The sequence below is a fragment of the Talpa occidentalis genome, unplaced genomic scaffold (assembly GCF_014898055.3).
Source record: "Talpa occidentalis isolate TD23 unplaced genomic scaffold, MPIMG_talOcc4v2.1 talOcc4.9, whole genome shotgun sequence".
Taxonomy (NCBI): domain Eukaryota; kingdom Metazoa; phylum Chordata; class Mammalia; order Eulipotyphla; family Talpidae; genus Talpa; species Talpa occidentalis.
The window spans coordinates 44,857,261-44,875,621 of NW_023605305.1; the positions used below are offsets into that span (position 1 = coordinate 44,857,261).

The 18,361-nt window shown below is 33.6% G+C and overlaps 1 protein-coding gene across 10 annotated transcripts in view; it reads right to left on the reverse strand.

Moving 5' to 3' along the window:
• Window positions 1-18,361, reverse strand: part of ADGRL2 (adhesion G protein-coupled receptor L2) — a 594,604-nt gene that overhangs the window by 195,188 nt on the left and 381,055 nt on the right. For all 10 annotated transcript variants that reach the window (XM_054691650.1, XM_054691649.1, XM_037501143.2 and 7 more), the window contains one exon: window positions 15,099-15,140. The gene's annotated coding sequence lies outside the window, so the exon portion shown is untranslated. Of the gene's footprint in view, window positions 1-15,098; window positions 15,141-18,361 lie in introns of those variants that run through there.

The following is an 18,361-nucleotide window of genomic DNA, read 5'->3' on the forward strand; positions in this document are numbered from 1 at the left end:
ATAACAACATTCAGCAGTAGAGGCCTTCCCTTTTAAGTAAAACACAAACTGAACACACCACATCCTCCACCATTCCATATTACCACCTCAAAAACAAGGCCAAGTTTCTTGTTCCATGAATCACCCAATCTGTGAGGTTTTGTTTGCTCCTACTAGTAGAATGAAAGGCCAGTGAAATACGTTTTTACCTTATCTCTCTAAAGTGGAAAATGGAAAGACAGATCAAGAGGACTATATATTTCACCCAACTGCCCGAAATTCGCTACTTTTATCTTTCTGGCTCCTGTAACCATTTTAAATTTTGAGCTCTGGTGGCCACTTATATGTGAATGAATGTGTGAATGTTATTGTCAACATACGTTCTATAGTTGTGAAAAATATCTTGAATAGTAATAATATTGCTTTACTGAATTTAAAGAATTTGTCTATAAACCACTTCCTTTGTACACATATTGATAACGCAGTATCGAAATTATAGTTTCTGTTTTATTCTTAATGTTTGGCCCAGCTCTCTCTATACTTACAGTCACAGTTTCACTTCTCCTTACTCAACACCACTTTCCACCACTCTTCTGATTTTTCTCTTGCATTTTCTTTCTGTGACCTGTTCTGTTTCCCTACGTGGAGTACCTTGACAATAAAAATTGGTGCCTTTATTGCTTTTGTATTACCAAATATCCCCTAAGTATAGTTCACCAAGGGAGAACAGATGAAAGGAATGGCCTTTCTGTCCACCAAACAAATGGGAACAAACACCTTTTAAGGATTAATGCACACAGTTTAAAAGAATCATTGGCTTAATAATTAAGAAACTAATAAAACAGAAATAGCTAAACACAAAGTGTGTTAAGGTGAACAAGTTAAACATTTACTGAAATTTATTACAAGTAATTGGTGGTTTCAGGTATGTTAAAAATAGTCTTTTATAACTTGATACTTTCTTTTTTTTAAAAGATTTATTTATTTATGCATACAAGAGCTAGGGTGCAGGCCAAAGGTGTGGGGAGTCAGAGGATTCACCAGAGTGGGGATTTAAACTTTATTAGAACAATTATATGTGTTTATTTTTGGATTTGGCTCTGTTTAGAAAAGTGTCACCACAAATAATTTCCAGGACAACCAATAAACTGATGGTGACATATATGAATAACTTCCCTTCCTTAACAAGGTGCTTCTAAATAACAAAGTTCCACTGAGCTTCTAATAATCATAGAATTTCTTTTTCAAAATTTTTATTCTTTTCCTGCTCACTTTTCCTGCCAACTTGTAAGGTAAAGGATATAGTCAAATCATAAAAATGGATAATTCAGCCAATTAATTTAGTCTGCATCCATACTAAAAAGTATGGAACATTTATTATCATTTAGACTCTTAACAGAACACATACAATAGAAAGTGGAATTTCTTCTCTTGATCTCAGTAGGCTATACCTAGCTGAAGTCATTTACATTCAGTTTTTACTTAAAATTCTACAATTTGGTACAGTAAAGAATTTGGTAAATACTATTTTAAATCACTTTGCTCTGCAAAAGTTTTTAAAACACCACTGAAGCACTTGACATATCCTTTTAAAAAGTCATACATTACTACGTAAAAATAAAAACTTTAAAAGGTTCACATTTTCTTCTCCCTTACCCTGAAAAAAACTTATTGATAAAGATTTGAAAAGGACCTCATAAAATAGAGCATAAAATAGCTTAACTTTGGTAAATGTTAATTTAAAATAATCTCTTAGAAAAGCAACATAATGTAAATACTTTGAATTTAGACTGCACTACATGGGCCAACTCTTAGCTTCACTATTTTTAAGCTGTATGTCCTTAAGCGGGTTATAAAAGCTCATCTTTTCACTGTTTCTTGTTATTTATAAAATGGTAATAATAATTACATATATTTTATAATGTTGCTGTGAGTGTTATATGAACTAATCCAGGTAATATCTGACATATAGTCAGTCATCAAATATTTGTTATCATTTTGGTACAGTTGACAACATTTCAAAATGCTGCTAAATAAATGCCTACAATTGTATGAACTAATACGGAACAATTTTGAATATTTTGACATATTCTTCCATAGTGGGCTATATAATAGCAAAGCATTTTAGAAGAACATTTTGAAATATTTGAAACAGCTTTATATTTATCACAAACAAATTACTATCACATGTATGTCAGTGTTATTGCTAGTACTTCTGATTATTAAGTTAGCAATCTGAAGAACTCATTAACTGTTACTTATGTTCACAGCAATGATTCTTATTCTTTTATATTTCAAAGTGCTTAGTTTTTCCTTAAATCCATAACATTAGAAGAACCTCTAATTAAACTTATGCTCTGAAAGAACTAAACAGAATTTATTTATTTTTTAAAAGATTTATTTATGTATATGAGAACTGGGGTACAGGCCACACGTGTGGGGGGGTGGTGAGAGGATTCACCAGAGACAGAGTGGGGAATAGAACAGCAGATAGATTGAAATACACTGCTGAAGGGAGCAGGGGGCAAGTCAGGAGAGGTCGGCTGCACCATGTGGGTAGCTCCCTGGCTGGGGATTGAACTTGTGCTGCATTGGCTGCGGATAGCTTCATAGGTTGTGTCTTAACCCCTTGCACCACCAGGGAGGTCCCATAATTTAAAAGTTTTCTGTTAGGCACTATCTATTTTATATTAATTTATAACTTCAAATCACAAAAAGAATTTAAAGAAATTTACAAATAGAAATAAAGTAATAAGAGTAACTATAAATGATGAGGCAGGGCCTCCCTGGGGCACAAGGGATTAAGTCTCAGCACTATGAAGCAGGCCACAGGTGTGGGGGGATGAGGGGATTTACCAGAGACAGAGTGGGGAGCAGAAAGGCAGATTGAGTGAAAACACTGCGTGAGTCAGGAGAGGTCTGCTGCGCCTGTGGGTATCTCCTTGGCTGGCCAGGGATTGAACTTGTGCTGCAGAGGCTGTGATAGCTTCATAGTGCTGTGCTTAAAACCTTGCACCACCGGGGAGGCCCAATAAATAAATCTTAAAAAAAAAAAAAAAAAACACAGGGGAGGGAAGAACACGAGGGACTATGGTGATGGTTCACAGGTGAATTGGTGGTGGGAATTTTATGGGGAGTACATCTGAGAGAAGAAAGCATACAAGCATACATTGTACAAAAACGAACAATTATGTAAAGTATATATATATATTTAAAAAGTACATACATTTTACTAGAGACCAGAAAAAGAATCTTGATGTTAGAAATTATCCTCTCATTAATATACTGCAATATTAAATAATAAGCATGACTTCTCAGGTTATCTGGAGGTGTGTCTTTTTGGATTGCCATTTTAGTGTTTAGTTTTTACTAGATTTTATTCAAGAGGAAGGGGAAGCTTGGGGATGAACATTAATCAAACACCATCTATGTGTCAGATATCATGAGGACATTTTAATGTAACTTTATTTTAGGACTGGCATTTGGCTGGCATGCACTGGTGAGGCTTGCTGGCAGTTTATGACCAGCATCTGTTCTGATCTATTGGCGCCCAAGCCCAGCCATCTACACATTACTGAATATTTTAGTGTTACTCCTACTTTATTTGATCTTCGAAATATACCTCCAGTTAGACTACTCAGGGACCCCCGGCCCTTATTTTCCCTGCTGTTCCCCATTCTGCCCAGAGGTTTACTTGCTTATGCTAGTTTGGTTCTAGAATTGGGAGAAGCTAATGTTTATAATCATTTTCTTACATGGAAGTGTCTAAGCCATAGGTATAAATTCTAGAGTGGCAAGTATGAGTTTAAAAAATTGTATTTTTCAACCCTGATGATAGCGGCCCTGGCAGCTGTGTGGTCCATAGGGAACCAGAGGTAAAGAAAAGCCACGCCAAGGTACACTGTGTCTGCATGCACCTGCTCCTGATGCAATCGGCCATCTGGATCCAGGTGGGATCTACTTTGGTGTTCTTGGCTAAACACATTAGGAAATGGCAGGTGTGCATGTGATATCTTCCTGTCCATCTACAACCAACCTGAACTGCTGTAAGTCCTATGATAAATAAAGAGATTATGAAATAGAAAGGCTAGCTTACCTAAGGTGTCTAATGGTAAAAGAGGTATTAGATGTGTCTTTGAGACTCTAAAGCCTACATATACTGTTTCAAATTTATTTTAACTGAAAAACTTTTTCCCTTAAAAACAATCTTACATATAAGCCCCACATATTAATAAGAAGCAAGTATGTCTGATTGATTAAAACAAGATGAAGGCCAAGGGTTGACTTTCAGCTATACTCTCTCTACTTTTAAGCAGTTCTCAAGAAGTACCTCCACAAAACTCAATGCAGTGCTCTTAAAAAAAGAGTTGGAAAAACATTGACTTACAAGGTGCTGCCACCCTCACACCCACACTGTGTTGTTCACCTTGGTAAATAATTTATTCAGCAAACATACCATGTAGCTATTGAGAGCCAGACTCTAGGAATACAAAGACAATAGTGCCTGCTGTCAAGAAGCTCATAGTCTTACGGAAGAGGAAATATATATATAAATGTATTAAAAAAAACCACTGATAATGAGTTTCTGTATCAATTCCCACAACTGTAAGAGACAGGAATGTTAACCCTTTAACAGATGGGAAAACTAAAATCAGAGAAGTCCAGAGGATGGATTATCATTGCAGCCTAGAGTGACAGAATAAAGATTATTACCTCAGGGATACCAAACTGGTTCCATCTTCCAGTAGGATGTAGCCTGCAATTTGTTGTAAATCTTTAACAAAGTAAGCACATTTCACCACAGATTTAAATTTAAAATGCAAATCATTTTAATAAGAATGAAAAAAAGCCTAGAAACCTACAGATTAAACCATTAAAATCATTATCATAATAATACCACCTTGCACAGCCACTATTATTACATAGCTATTATCTCTTTCCCTTCTAACAACAACTCTGGGAGGTAGGAAGGGCAGATATTATTGTTTGGGTTTCACAAAAGAGTAAGTCTCTGGGCTGTTAAAACAAAGGCAATAAGGTATGGGGTGAGATTACTAGCCTATAGAAAAAAATAAACTTTTCTTACAGTCTCTCTCCCCAACTAGCTGTGAGACTTTGGACAAGTCAGTTAACATTTTTAGGTCACAATTTACTCATCAGTAAAGTAGAGCATGCAGCTCTTTCAAACCCCACAGAAGGGCCCATTAGTTCTTACATGAGTTAAATCTCTAAGCTAATATAATGTCTGTGTCAGGAATAGAATACACTTTCTATTTCAAAACTTTCTGCAGTTTCATGCTGCTTGTTAATATTAAGGTGTAAGGAAATTTCCTGGTTTCCTGGGCATAGAGCTTGTTCATATAAACCTGGTTTTTTTTTTTTTGTTTTGCTTTTAATGATTTATTTATTTATGCATACAAGAACTGGGGTACAGGCCAGAGGTGTGGGGTTTGAGAGGACTCACCAGAGACAGAGTGGGGAACAGAACAGGTGGACTGACTGAAATACACTGCTGAGGGGAGCAGTGGGAGAGTCAGGAGAGGTCTGCTGTGCCATGTGGGTAGCTCCCTGGCTGGGGATCGAACTCGTGCTGCAGTGGCTGTGGATAGCTTCATAGGCTGCATCTTATCCCCTTGCACCAGCAGCAAGGCCCTAAACCTAATTTTTAATCCAAATCTGCTTATAATTAGACAGAGCTGATGGAAAGGTAAGTGAAAAGTGCTTGCTAAATATACTTGTAAATCCACAAAATTGTGGTGGAGGAACTCTGGAGGAAAATCTAGATGAATATAAAATGAGAGACAGAGAGAAGTGATAGCACCATAGACATCTTGGCCGGAAGGGTGCTTTTCTAATGCAGACAACAAAATCATCAGGGAAGCAACATATCTCAGTATTAGGGATTTTAGTCTTGAAGGATTTGCAAAAACTTTCATTCCTCACAAAGCACTGACAATTTCTTGACCAGCCTTGCTGATAATTTCATTTCCCAGAAGGCAGAGTAAGCAGTAAGGGGAACTCCTACTCCGGACCCAATTCTGACAGAAACCAGTAGGTAAAATGAAAATGATTGGAACCTTGGGGAAAAGCAACGGAGCGCTCTTAGAGTTTGATTTAAGCAGTGTTCTGCCTATGCAAACACAAATGACTCTAATGAGCAAGAAAATGGGGAAGAAACTAAAGATACCAGGGCACTGCGCAGGGACCTACTGACAGGCTCTGAATCTAAAACAGCGTGTGCAGGAGATGAAAAAAGGGGACACTGATCAAGCGCAAATATATAAAGGTAGCATAGACTTGTAAAAATAACATCAGCAAGACTAAAAGCACAAATGAGCTGGGGCTTGTGAAAGATTTTAAAGTGAACCAGAAATGATTTCCTTAGCATGAAATGAAGAAGAAGATCAATTCAGGAATATCTCATTTTTAAAAATTTAAGACGTAAAACTCATTCACAAAAATAGAAAGCCAACCATCTTTTTCTCTTTTGTTTTTCCCTGTTGGTTCATTCATGTCTCTGCTTACATCATCTCTTCATAGAGGACCCTGGAAATCCTTTTTTAAATAATTTTTTCTGACATCCTCTAACTTTTAGACTTTTCTTTCTTCCTAGCACTGGCCACCATTATCTACAAGCTGTATTGGAATGTGAGATCTATGAGTGCAGGGATTTTGATTTGTTCAGTACTGTATCTCCAGGGCCTTGAATGTAACTGAGTATTACTCAATAAATATCTGTTGAATGAATGAAGTTAAGACCATTAAACATTGACTAAAAATTGAAAAGCAAAAATAGATAAAGGGGCTATAAGATAGGTAACATTTATTGAGGACCTACTAGTTATCATATATTAAGTAGTTACATGCACTCACTCATTTAATCATCATAGCACCCTACCAAGTATGTACTATTATTGGGTTGAATCATACATACAACTCAAAAAGTGAAGAACTAGGATTTGAGCCAAGATGATAGTTAAGTTCCCAGCACTTTTCCCATATGCTGCACTGGGAGAACCTGCCAATATGTCTCCTGACTTCTATGAATTATTACCAAAGATCTAAATGAGATTATGTATGGAGTGTTCAGCTGATTTCTTTTGAGAAATGAGAGGATAATAGAGGACGACTGCATCTTTAAAAAATGGAAGAGTATGGACACTTCATATCCATGAAACTGATTTTGCTTGGGCGCAGAATAACTTTGATTATATTTATAAAATGCTATTTCGTGAGAATTTAAAAAGGTGGTTATTGGGGAAATGTATACATTCAACAAGAATAAACTATTCAGACCAATCTTCTATAGTCTTTATAAAATTTATAAACCACTATATCAATGCAGTAGATACAGATATTGGGGTTTTAGCAAGTCATTATTAGGTCTTCTTTATATATTCTTTTGAATTAGATGGGAACATTTAAGTTTAGAGATAGTACTATTGCATGTTTTCATAACTGGCTGGATGATTATACCCAATGGAATTTTAATAATCTGTGTCAGCCTGGAGGAAAGGTTTTCAAAAGGCAGAGCATAGGCCTTTGTCCTTGACTTTTCCTCATAAGAACATACTTATCAATAACTGAGATAAGAAAGCATGCCTATAAAAAATCAGTTACTGAGAATAAAGAAAGTGAATAAATTCACTGGATTACAAGATCATGAAATTTACAAATTAAAATGAATAAAATCTAACAATATATAATTTTGTTGGAATAATTGTGAGGTCATACATTGGAACCGAAACACCAACTGCCTCAATTAGATTTAAGGTCTATATGAGTCATTAACAGTACTCCTGGGGAAAAAAGAGCTTTCCTTGGCAGTGACTCAATGGCATATATGGTGACATGAGAGGAGGAAAAGGAGGAAGAAAGGAAGAAGAGGGAGAAGTAATTTAGGCTATGTTCATACATTCAGGAGGTACATGAATCCAATATTTACAGTGTATGTGATGAGGGGACTTCAGCGTATGTGATGAGAAAACAGTTAAAGAATTGAGGAATTTTTAGCCTGGAAATTATTGTATTTGATAGCATAATCAGAACACTATAAAAACAATAATTTCAATCATTATTCAGCATTTACTATTAACTAGGCACAATATCAAAAATTTTACATTAATTAGTCCTAGTCACAACCGAGAAGATATATGATAGAAAATTGAGACTGAGAGACATTAAACAACATATCCAAGATAATAAAGCTAGCAAGTGATATTGTTCTCTTTGAAGCCAGGTCTGTCTTTCTCCAGTGCTGTGTATTGTCCTCTATACCATATGTCCTCCACTAAAAGGAAATGAAATTACATAATGCATGTGTGTGCATTTACATATGTGATGACAAAATTATGTAAAAATAACAGAGAAAACTATTTACAGTAAAAAACACCAGACATAGATATACTGATATTTTGATTGTGGTTGTCTTGAATACTGGCAAAATGTATTTCCTTTTTTTAATCTACTTCTTTTAATTTTCCAAATCTACTTTTCTGAACCTCTCCTAATTTCATAACAATCTTCCTTGTATTTTTCAATTAAAACAATTATAATTTGGAGGAGGGATTAGCTTTATTCTGAGTTGACTGAAAATGCTAAATTAAAATGCTGCATGGTATAATGAGGCACATATTAGTTTGAAAACAGAACCACATATAATGCGAATTTTTCCAAGATGCAATATCTTGATAAAATAGATTGCATACTTGTTATTCCTAGAGATGCTAACCCTGGAAGTTTCCAAGCCTGGAAACTTGTTAAATATGGTCAAGGTTATGATCGACTATGTTAGAAATAAGAGCCAGGACAAATTAAGCAGAAGATGACATAGTTGATTAATATATCACTTCATACTGAGGCCTTTCAATCATCCTAAGAGGCTTTATTTTATAAGTATTTCTTATAAAAATATTTGTAGAATGAATTCGTCAATGTATACATTTAGAACAGGAAAAGTAGACCATGGATAATATTTAGCTTTTCTAGCCACCTTTTTCACAATGTATGCATGGGTAGCAAAAACTGTACAAAAGTGGAGGTCATGCTCTTTTGTTTACTCAAGTTCCAGGCTACTCCTAACTGTTGCTCTCTGAGCACAGAATAAGTAGTCCCTCCAGGAGGTGTCATTTGAGCATGACTGCTATTTTTATACTCTCCCTCTGTCTCCATTCCAGGCTCCTATAAGCATCCTTTTTAATTTTTTTTAAAGGCTGTCTATTAACTAAACAGAATCCTCTGTGAAATCAGAAATTGAGTCAGTTGATCTTCAAAGATTATATAGTACTTGATATAGTAGGCACAAATATTTATTGAATTATATTTAGTAAATATATTTAGCGAGTTTTTCTTTTGGTATCTAAGTATGACTTGAAGGAGTGCCTTTGATTTCATGTAAAGACTAACATAGAGGGCATCCCTGGTGGCACAAGGGGTTAAACACAGCACTGTGAAACTATCCACAGCCACTGCAGCACGAGTTCGATGCCTGGCCAGGAAGCTACCCACATGGCACAGAAGACCCCTCCTGACTGGCCCGCTGCTCCCCTCAGCAGTGTATTTCAGTCAGTCTGCCTGTTCTGTTCCCCACTCTGTCTCTGGCAAATCCTCTCACCCCCCGCACCTCTGGCCTGTACCCAGGTTCTTGTATGCATAAATAAATAAATCTTTAAAAAAAAAAGACTGACATAGAGTTCATCTCTAAAGGTTCTCGTTACTCATCACACCACCTGGGAGAAAATATCTGCATACAATGCATCCAACAAAGCTAATATCCAAGATCTACAAAAAACTCATACAACTCAACATGAAGACAAATAACCCAATTTAAAAATGTGCAGAAGGGCCTCCCCGGTGGTGCAGTGGTTGAGCGCTGGGTTGCGAAGCTGCCCGCAGCCTCTGCGGTGCCGGTTCAATCCCCAGCTGCTCCCTGGCCACCGGAGAAGGGTCCCGCATACCAAAGAAGGGTCCCGCATAGCGCACAGACCTCTCCTGCTGTATGCTGCTCCCCTTAGCAGTGTACTTCGGTCCTTCTGCCTGCTCTGCTCCCCGCTCTGGCTCTGGTGAATTCTCTCACCCTCCCGCGCTTCTGACTGTACCCAGTGCTTGTATAAATAAACAAACAAATAAATAAATAAATAAATAAATCTATCTTAAAAAAGCATTAAAATATATAATTTTAAAAACTATAAAAAGTATTCAGAGATATAAATTTACAAGAGAAACTAAACATTTTTTGAAAAAACAGAAAAATCTCAACGAATGGAAAAATAAACCATATTCTTGGATTGAAATAATAAAAATTGTAACATAGGAATCAGTTCCCTTCAGGTGATCTGTAAATTCAAAAAAATTTCCATCAGATTTTGTGTGAGTGTAAGAGGGAGTAGTGACAGGTTTTTCCTAAGTATCGTATAGAAAAGGATCACAATAGACAAGATACTCCTAAAGAACAGATAGTGGATTGTAGCAGATTTTTGAAGTTATTATAAAGCTATAATATCTGAGGTAGTATTATATTGGTGAAATGATAGTGATTTGACCAACAGAATAAAGAACCAAAAATGAGGTCATAAATATCTGGAAACTTGATTCACTAAAAGGCTAGCTTTGAAGATCAGTAGGGAAAGTAAACAGTATTTGATAATATAGTACTAAGAATAGAGTTTCTTTTTTAGAAAATTCATTCTCCCTTCACACCATACAAAAATATTTCAAGAGAATTAAAGACAAATGTGGAAAATGAAAATATTAAAGTAGTTAAATGGTAAAAGGAAAAATTTCTTAAGTGGGAGAGATATAAGTAAAAAGAAAAATTTACTAAGTTCAACGTCATTGAATGAAGAACTCTGTTCAAAAAGGTGAGAAAACAATCCACAGACTGGAAAAAGGGATTTGTCACACAAATGAAGAATAGATTAGTATAGATATTGCCTACAGTTTAATTTTTAAAAATTTTGTTTGAGGGGCCTCTCTGGTGGCACAGGTGGTTGAGCATAGTGCTGTGAAGCTGTCTGCAACCTCTGCAGTGTTGGTTCGATCCCGGACGGCCTGCGAGCATCCCACATGGCGTGGCAGACCTCTCCATCTCACCCGGTGCTCCCCTAGCAGCGTATTTCAGCCAGTCTGCCTGTTCTGTTCCGTGCTCTGTCTCTGGTGAGTCCTCACGCCCTCCCGCGCATCTGGCCTGTACCCCAGTTCTTATATGCATAAATAAAATAAATCTTTAAAAAAATTGTTTGAATCAGCACAGTACCTCATAGAACAGGAAACCCTAATTGTCAATAAAATGAGAAAAGATGAACAATCTTATTAGTAATCAATGAATGAAAGTCAGAACTATGAGGAGTTTTATTTCTTATTCACAAAATCACTTAAAAATTTAAAGTATTTGACAATATTAAATGTCGGGCCTCCCTGGTGGCGCAAGGGGTTAAGACACAACCTATGAAGCTGTCCTCAGCCTCTGCAGCACAGGTTCGATACCCACCAGCCAAGGAGATTCCCACATGGCACAGCAGACCTCTCCTGTCTTGCCTGCTGCTCCCCACAGCAATGTATTTCAGTCAGTCTGCCTGTTCTGTTCCCTGCTCTGTCTCTGGTGAATCTTCACACCCACCCATACATCTGGCCTGTACCCCGGTTCTTATATGCATAAATAAAATAAATAAATCTTTAAAAAATATTAAATGTCAACAATTATGAAAAACTACTGGTACATTTGTCTTTATACTCCTGATAAAGGCATAAAATTGATATACTTTTATACAACAGGAATTATCTAACATATTTGAAATTCCCCCATGCTCTATTACCAAAAACTTCATTTTCACAACTTATATTCTAGAGCAGTTTCTCAATTTTATGCTATTGGCATTTTAAATCAGATAATTTTGTTGTTGTTGTTGTTGGATCTGTCTTGTGTGGCTTGTAGAATGTTTAGAGTATCCCTGGCCACTACCTATTAGAAGTCAGTATCATCTTTCAAGTTATGACAAGCAAAAATGTTTCTACACATTGCCAAATATTACCTGGAGGCAAAATCACTCCAGGTTAAGAGCCACTGCCATAGAGAAATTTCTGTAGATATCTTATACATGTTCAAATATCTTATACATGTTATAGCATCTCTATGTGTAATAATAAAAATAACCTAAATATCCATTGATGTTAATGAAGACAAATTATGTCACACAATGGAATACTATACAACAGTGTAAACTAATAAGTTATAGTTATGAACTACAAATGTTAAAACTTAACTTAATGTTGATTGTAAAAGTAAAATACATATATTTTCATATGCATATAATTGCAAGCATGTAAATGAATTGATAAAATATTTAGGGATAAAAATACAGAGAGAAAATTCAAGGAAAAACAAAAAGATAGAGAACATTTAGGATAATATATAACTCTGGTTAAAGCAGAGAGTTAAGGAATTATGAAAGAAAGAGTACACAGAATTTAAAAGATCACTATATTATTATTGTTTTTAATTTGGTTAGTGGGGACACAGGTATTCAAAGAGAATGGCTACTAACAGAAAACATGTTCGACTAGTTGCTTTACAACAGGGGTTTAACCAAAAAAAAACAAAAAACAAAACATAACAAAAAAAAAAACAGTATAATTTAGTGGCAATAATCAGTGCAGAGAGTGAACTCCCTCTTGTAAAAAGCCCATCAATTGTTTTTTTGCTATTTAAGATGAATATTATTCCTGTGAAATGAACCAAAAAGTTGTATGAAACTGGAAATCCCAGAAGAAATCTATAATCTACAGGAATAATTGCATGAGATTTTAATGGAAAGAAAAGAAAGAGACCTGTTTTTATCTTTGCTTTTTTCTTAAAACTAATCAAACTGTTGACCAATTAACAATGCTTTAACATTACTATCATCTGACCTGAAAATTGAAGTTTGATAAATTGGAAATAGGTATGGAGTTTTAAAAGCTAGATGGCAAAATAACTATTTGCTAGAGTTAACTCCATTATGGAATAGCTGTCATTAATGATATAAGGTAATGCATTTTTATTAATGTGCTCAGAAATAAAGTACATTTTATTGTTTGAAAACTAGATGCTGTAACTATTGGCAGAAATACACATTCAATCTTTGTTCATTAAGTACAACCACAGTTTGGAATGAGAGGGAAGAACTGTTTCGTTGAAGGGCAGAGAAGCTACACTAAGAAATCTACTTTATTTAAATAGTTGGAATTTATATTTACCCTATTAGAAAAGCTCAGTAATGCTTAAGATTTATTCTGTTTTAAGCTTCCACTTTAATAAATACATTTGCATTTCAGTTTAGTTCATGTAATTCAGTACTTTGATTGCGTTCTTAAATTTGCACACTAACAAATCAGAAAGAAACAGTTGAAATGAGCAGATGTTTTAATCATTCAACTATTTGTTACTATGACCCTAATCTTGAGCATGGACAGGAGGCTAAATTTGTTTATTTTCTTTCTAAAATATTATGATATTTTGGTTGTACTAAAGATGTTATAGAGTAGATGCAAAAAAAATTATGAATACAAAATTTTGATTCCTTAGTATATCAGATTAACATCTTGGTAGCATAAACTTTTTAGAAATATATATTTCCATTTACAAGCAGGTATGAATTTGGCTCCTCACTATAGAAAAAGCTGATACTATTTTTTTTTCTCATATACTTTCATGTTTTAGCCTTTTCCTAGAAAGAATTTTTCTTCTTCTAAAATAGTTCATAAAATACCAAATTCTTATTACTAAAAGTCGATGTGAAACCATAGGTCTTTTTTGTATTGTTTTTTAAATGTTTATATTCTCACATATGCCTGAATTCTAGGAGGGCTTTTATTTGGGAAAAAATTAATAAAATAACAGTTTTATTTTTACTTTAAATTCTTTATACTTTATTTTTTACCCAATTATGTAATCTTCATTTTATATTTTTAGGTCCTTTAGGATTAGGTGGAAGGCTTTTAAAAAAAAAAAAATTATAAGATCATTTTGATCATCCAATTGACACAAAAGTTGCTGCTTAATTTTAATATACACATTTCATTCATGATAAATACACCACTTTGAATAGCCTATTATTCAAATAATGTTTGTGTTCTGTTTATAAGAGCCATACATATCTATTATTGGAAATTCAGAAATTGAAGAAAGAATGATAACTATTAAACCCGCATTCCCACTGTTTTGTGTCCACTTCAAATTTTTTTTCTAAGCCTGTAATATCGTTCCAATTTTGTCTCTTCTCGATACACTAGTACATATGCTCACAATATAGAATGGATGATTCCGTGTCCTACACTTAACACAGCACTTCATGTTGACTTTTTTATTTCAAAGTGATGAATTTTTTCTACTGTGAGAAATTCTGTCTTTTTCCAGGGAATAACAAAAACCACTGTGAAAATAAAACTTCATAGGCGACAGTATGTAGAATGTGTTGAAAACCACAATTTTACATTAACCTTTCTCATTCAATAAAATTAATTTTTCTGTTATTTGAATTGTAAGGAAGTTATGATTAAGATTAAAACTAAACATTACCTTATAATTCACAAAAACATAAAGACAACAAAATAAACAAAATCATACATTAGCTAGCTTACTTAGTATGTTATGAGCTATATTCTCAGAAGACAAACATTTTTAAACTGAGAGATGTTGAGAAAACCTGGTCAAACATAAGTTAAAATCAATTTTGATGTAACAGTAAAAATTCCAAAGGACTTTTACACCCCCTGAATATATGTTACAGATATGCTTTTTCTTTTGCCCCTGAACTGCAAACCACATTTATTTCTATATTTTTGTATGTTTTAGAAAAAAATTTCTCTAGAAAACAAAATGTTGAGTGTACCATGTTCAATTGCAATCCAATAGAGAAAGCAAAAACAAATTCTCTGTGAAGGATTGTAGTATATTTGGTGAGCACTTTGGAATGCTTTTAGAATTTGAATACAGCATACTTTTATTTTAAGAGTATAGGTTACTTTATAATTATCAAGTTATTCAACACACTTAGCAAATGATACTCTACTTTTAATATAACAATTCATTTTTATTCATTTACATTCAATACTATCAAAAATAGAAAGAGCTATTTACTTACCATTCTGGGAAAGATGAAATTTATCATTTTGCCATAAATATCCTAGAAAGCAAAGAAAATATTTTATGTATTATACCTCCATCCACAGGGATCGTAACTGCCAAATGCAATGCATCAGCAGCAAAACAAAAATGAAGTAAATCTATTGCAGAAAACACAGTTCAGTCTTCTAAGAATTCTTGAACAGGTATTACATGCTTTTGGACAAAGCTACCTGAGTATTAAACAATTGTTGTGATAAGTACTTTTAAATTCAGGAATAACACATTCTGTATTCCACAAAAACAAATATTATAGTATTAAGAGAATTTTGTCAATATGTATTTTTTGCTCTCTTTAGCTAGGTTGAATTTTTCACTGATAAAGCTAGGACAGCTATATCTAAAACACTTTAAATAATAATTGAGGAGTGTTCTACTTTCCTGAAGGCAATATTAATGAACATGACATCCATTTATAGGTAAATAAATTTCTTGCTTGGAATCTTAACATGAAAATATGATGTAGGAACTGAGAAAATTAGAAATCCAAGCTCCTATTTTTCCCACACTAAATAAATAACAGAGAACCATTCATTTTCTTATTATTTTCTTTTGATTAAAGGTAATTTTTAAATTCATCACATCATAAAAATTAGAACAAAATTGTGTTTTGAAAAGGTTTTTGTACTTTTAAAAATATATAAAATAATTATAAATAAATAAATTTATAAAGTTTTTTGTACTTTAATTTTTAAAATTTAACATTTAATAATCAGTATAAAAATTTCTTACTGTCGATAATTCTAATATTAATATATGGAATATGCTATAATGAAAGAAATATACTTTTCTCATATCCAGATAATGTTATTCAGTGTTGGTCATTTTTGTTCCTTTGTTTTTTTAAATTTTCATACAATTAATTTAGAAAAAAAGCACATTGAGTTCATCTCCCTTTACCACAGCAAAATAATGGCTAAGGAAATTTTAATAGATAAAATACACAGCAAAAGTTGTTGCTTGAAATTTTGGATGATGACATTTCAGGACTTTCAATATTACTTTCAAATGAAATTCAAATATATTGAAATTTTGAATAAAAATTGTGTGTTAATATGATTTGAAGTCACTATTCCCAAGAAAGATACAGTTTCTGTAAATGTAAGCTAGCTACAATTTCACACTACAAATACTGGTATTCACAAATTATCACCTCTTGCTGGGGAATAAAATTAGGAGTTGGGGAGTGCATCAGATTTTCACAGAGAAAAATATATTAGATATTTACATCTTAAAGAAACATTTGGATAGACTACATAAATCTGAATTTCTGAAATAATGCAGGACTTCTCTCCCTGAACATGGTTTCTTTTAAGGAAACTATTATGTCATATTTAATAATAAATGTTAATAATTCATTTCAAATTTTTCTATTTATTGATTTTTAATAAGAGATTTTAAAAGAAAAAACATATCAAACTCAGGAATTCTTTATTGTGTGTTATGCTTATTCCTAAAGAGTTATCAATACAACTTTTGAAGTTAAAACTCATATTTATGATTTCTAAACTGCCAACAACAAAAAAATGAAAACCCCAACAAAATATTTTTAAGCACCAGTTCCTGAAGAGGGCAGCACGTTCTAGATATTATTGAATTCTAAGCTCAAACATGACAGCTTTGGCTTTAGATTACTTCTTAAAAACAAGAGGAAAAAAATGGATTTTTTTATATAGATGTCTGCTCCTATGATACAATAAACCAGCAGAAATTCTAGGGAGCTGCAGACCAAGGTCAAAACTGCATTTGATTATTAAGAGAGAACATTCAAATTAGACACCTAAAGCAATGTATTTAGAAAGGGTACAACAAAATACTCGTAAGGAGACTTTCCACGAGGAATGTGTTTTATCTTAATACTGTAGATAACTTTTTCTATTGGCAGTGCATTGACTGTCAAAACTACTAAAGGGGTTAGATTTAATTATCTCACTTCTTGCACATTTCATCTCAATTGCTATGGCAACATTCAGTTGCCTGAGCAGCAATGCACACTTTAATCAGATATTTCCTTCTCATTTTTCTATGAGCCAAAACTGTGCAGTCAAATTTACAACCAAGTCCTGATGAATATGATAACACTTCTTACAATTTAATGGGCAACTTGCCTCCACCCACACACATAAATATTTTCAGAGAGGTTTGTAACTATTGGACATGTATAAGACTTGATAAGAACATACATTTGGACTTTCCTATTTCATTGCTTTTTTTTTTCTTTTCCTATTTCTGTCATCATTCCTTTATTAGAGTTTTTCATCAATTCAAAACTCACTTCAGTGAGTCACTACCATGGGTCACCTGCCCTCAATGGGAGAGCTGATGAGCAAAGGAAACAACTCCAAATTCAAATGTCAATCCTCAACAAATCTATTGAATTATTTACCTTTTATCTGAACATACTTTGGATTGGCATATCAAAGTGCCTTTATCTGTTTCTTGAAAGCAGGTAAAAGATGGAAAATAATTAAAAACAAAGCAAAACGTGATATAGGGGAAAATGTAGAGAATCCAACTTAAACAGAAGACCAAGCATGAAAAAAATTTGGTCACGCTTCAGTAATATAGCAGTTTTAATGAGAAGTAGAGGCATTACACATTGGATTATTGATTTGGTGATAATAACCATCTGTATTATTGGGCTATCATGTTACTATTTTGCAAAAGATTAGAGAAACTTTTGTGGAACTATAAAGAATATTCAAAGTCTCATTTAAAGTGTTAGCGAATCATAAATGACAGGAATTTTGCAAATAACAAATACATTTTAATCTGATACTGTGCAATAAACTTTTTAAAACTGTAATTAATAAGCAAAATGATGTAAGATCTTCCTAACAATTTTAGTGACTGCTAAAATTTGTATTTTGATAGAATATGATAGTTCTCTAGTAAGAAATTTTGCACTAGTAGCTGACTGTAATATTTCAGTTTGATTTTTCATTCACTATTTGGTGGTGTCTAGTAAAATTTTCATTAATGGAAACAACCAAAAAAGATGCTTTCCATAGCTAGGTCTGCTAATTTGACATCTTAATAATGAGATCTATATAGTATCTTATGTATTACAGATGAATAAATAGAGTATTAAACCAAAACTTGACTAAAAAACAAAGATTATTTAAAATACAGGGCTTATATATTTTTAACTATAATAGAGTTAGGTAATAGCAGATTATAGTCAAAATGTGGTTATCGCAAAGATGATTTGCCATTAAGGTG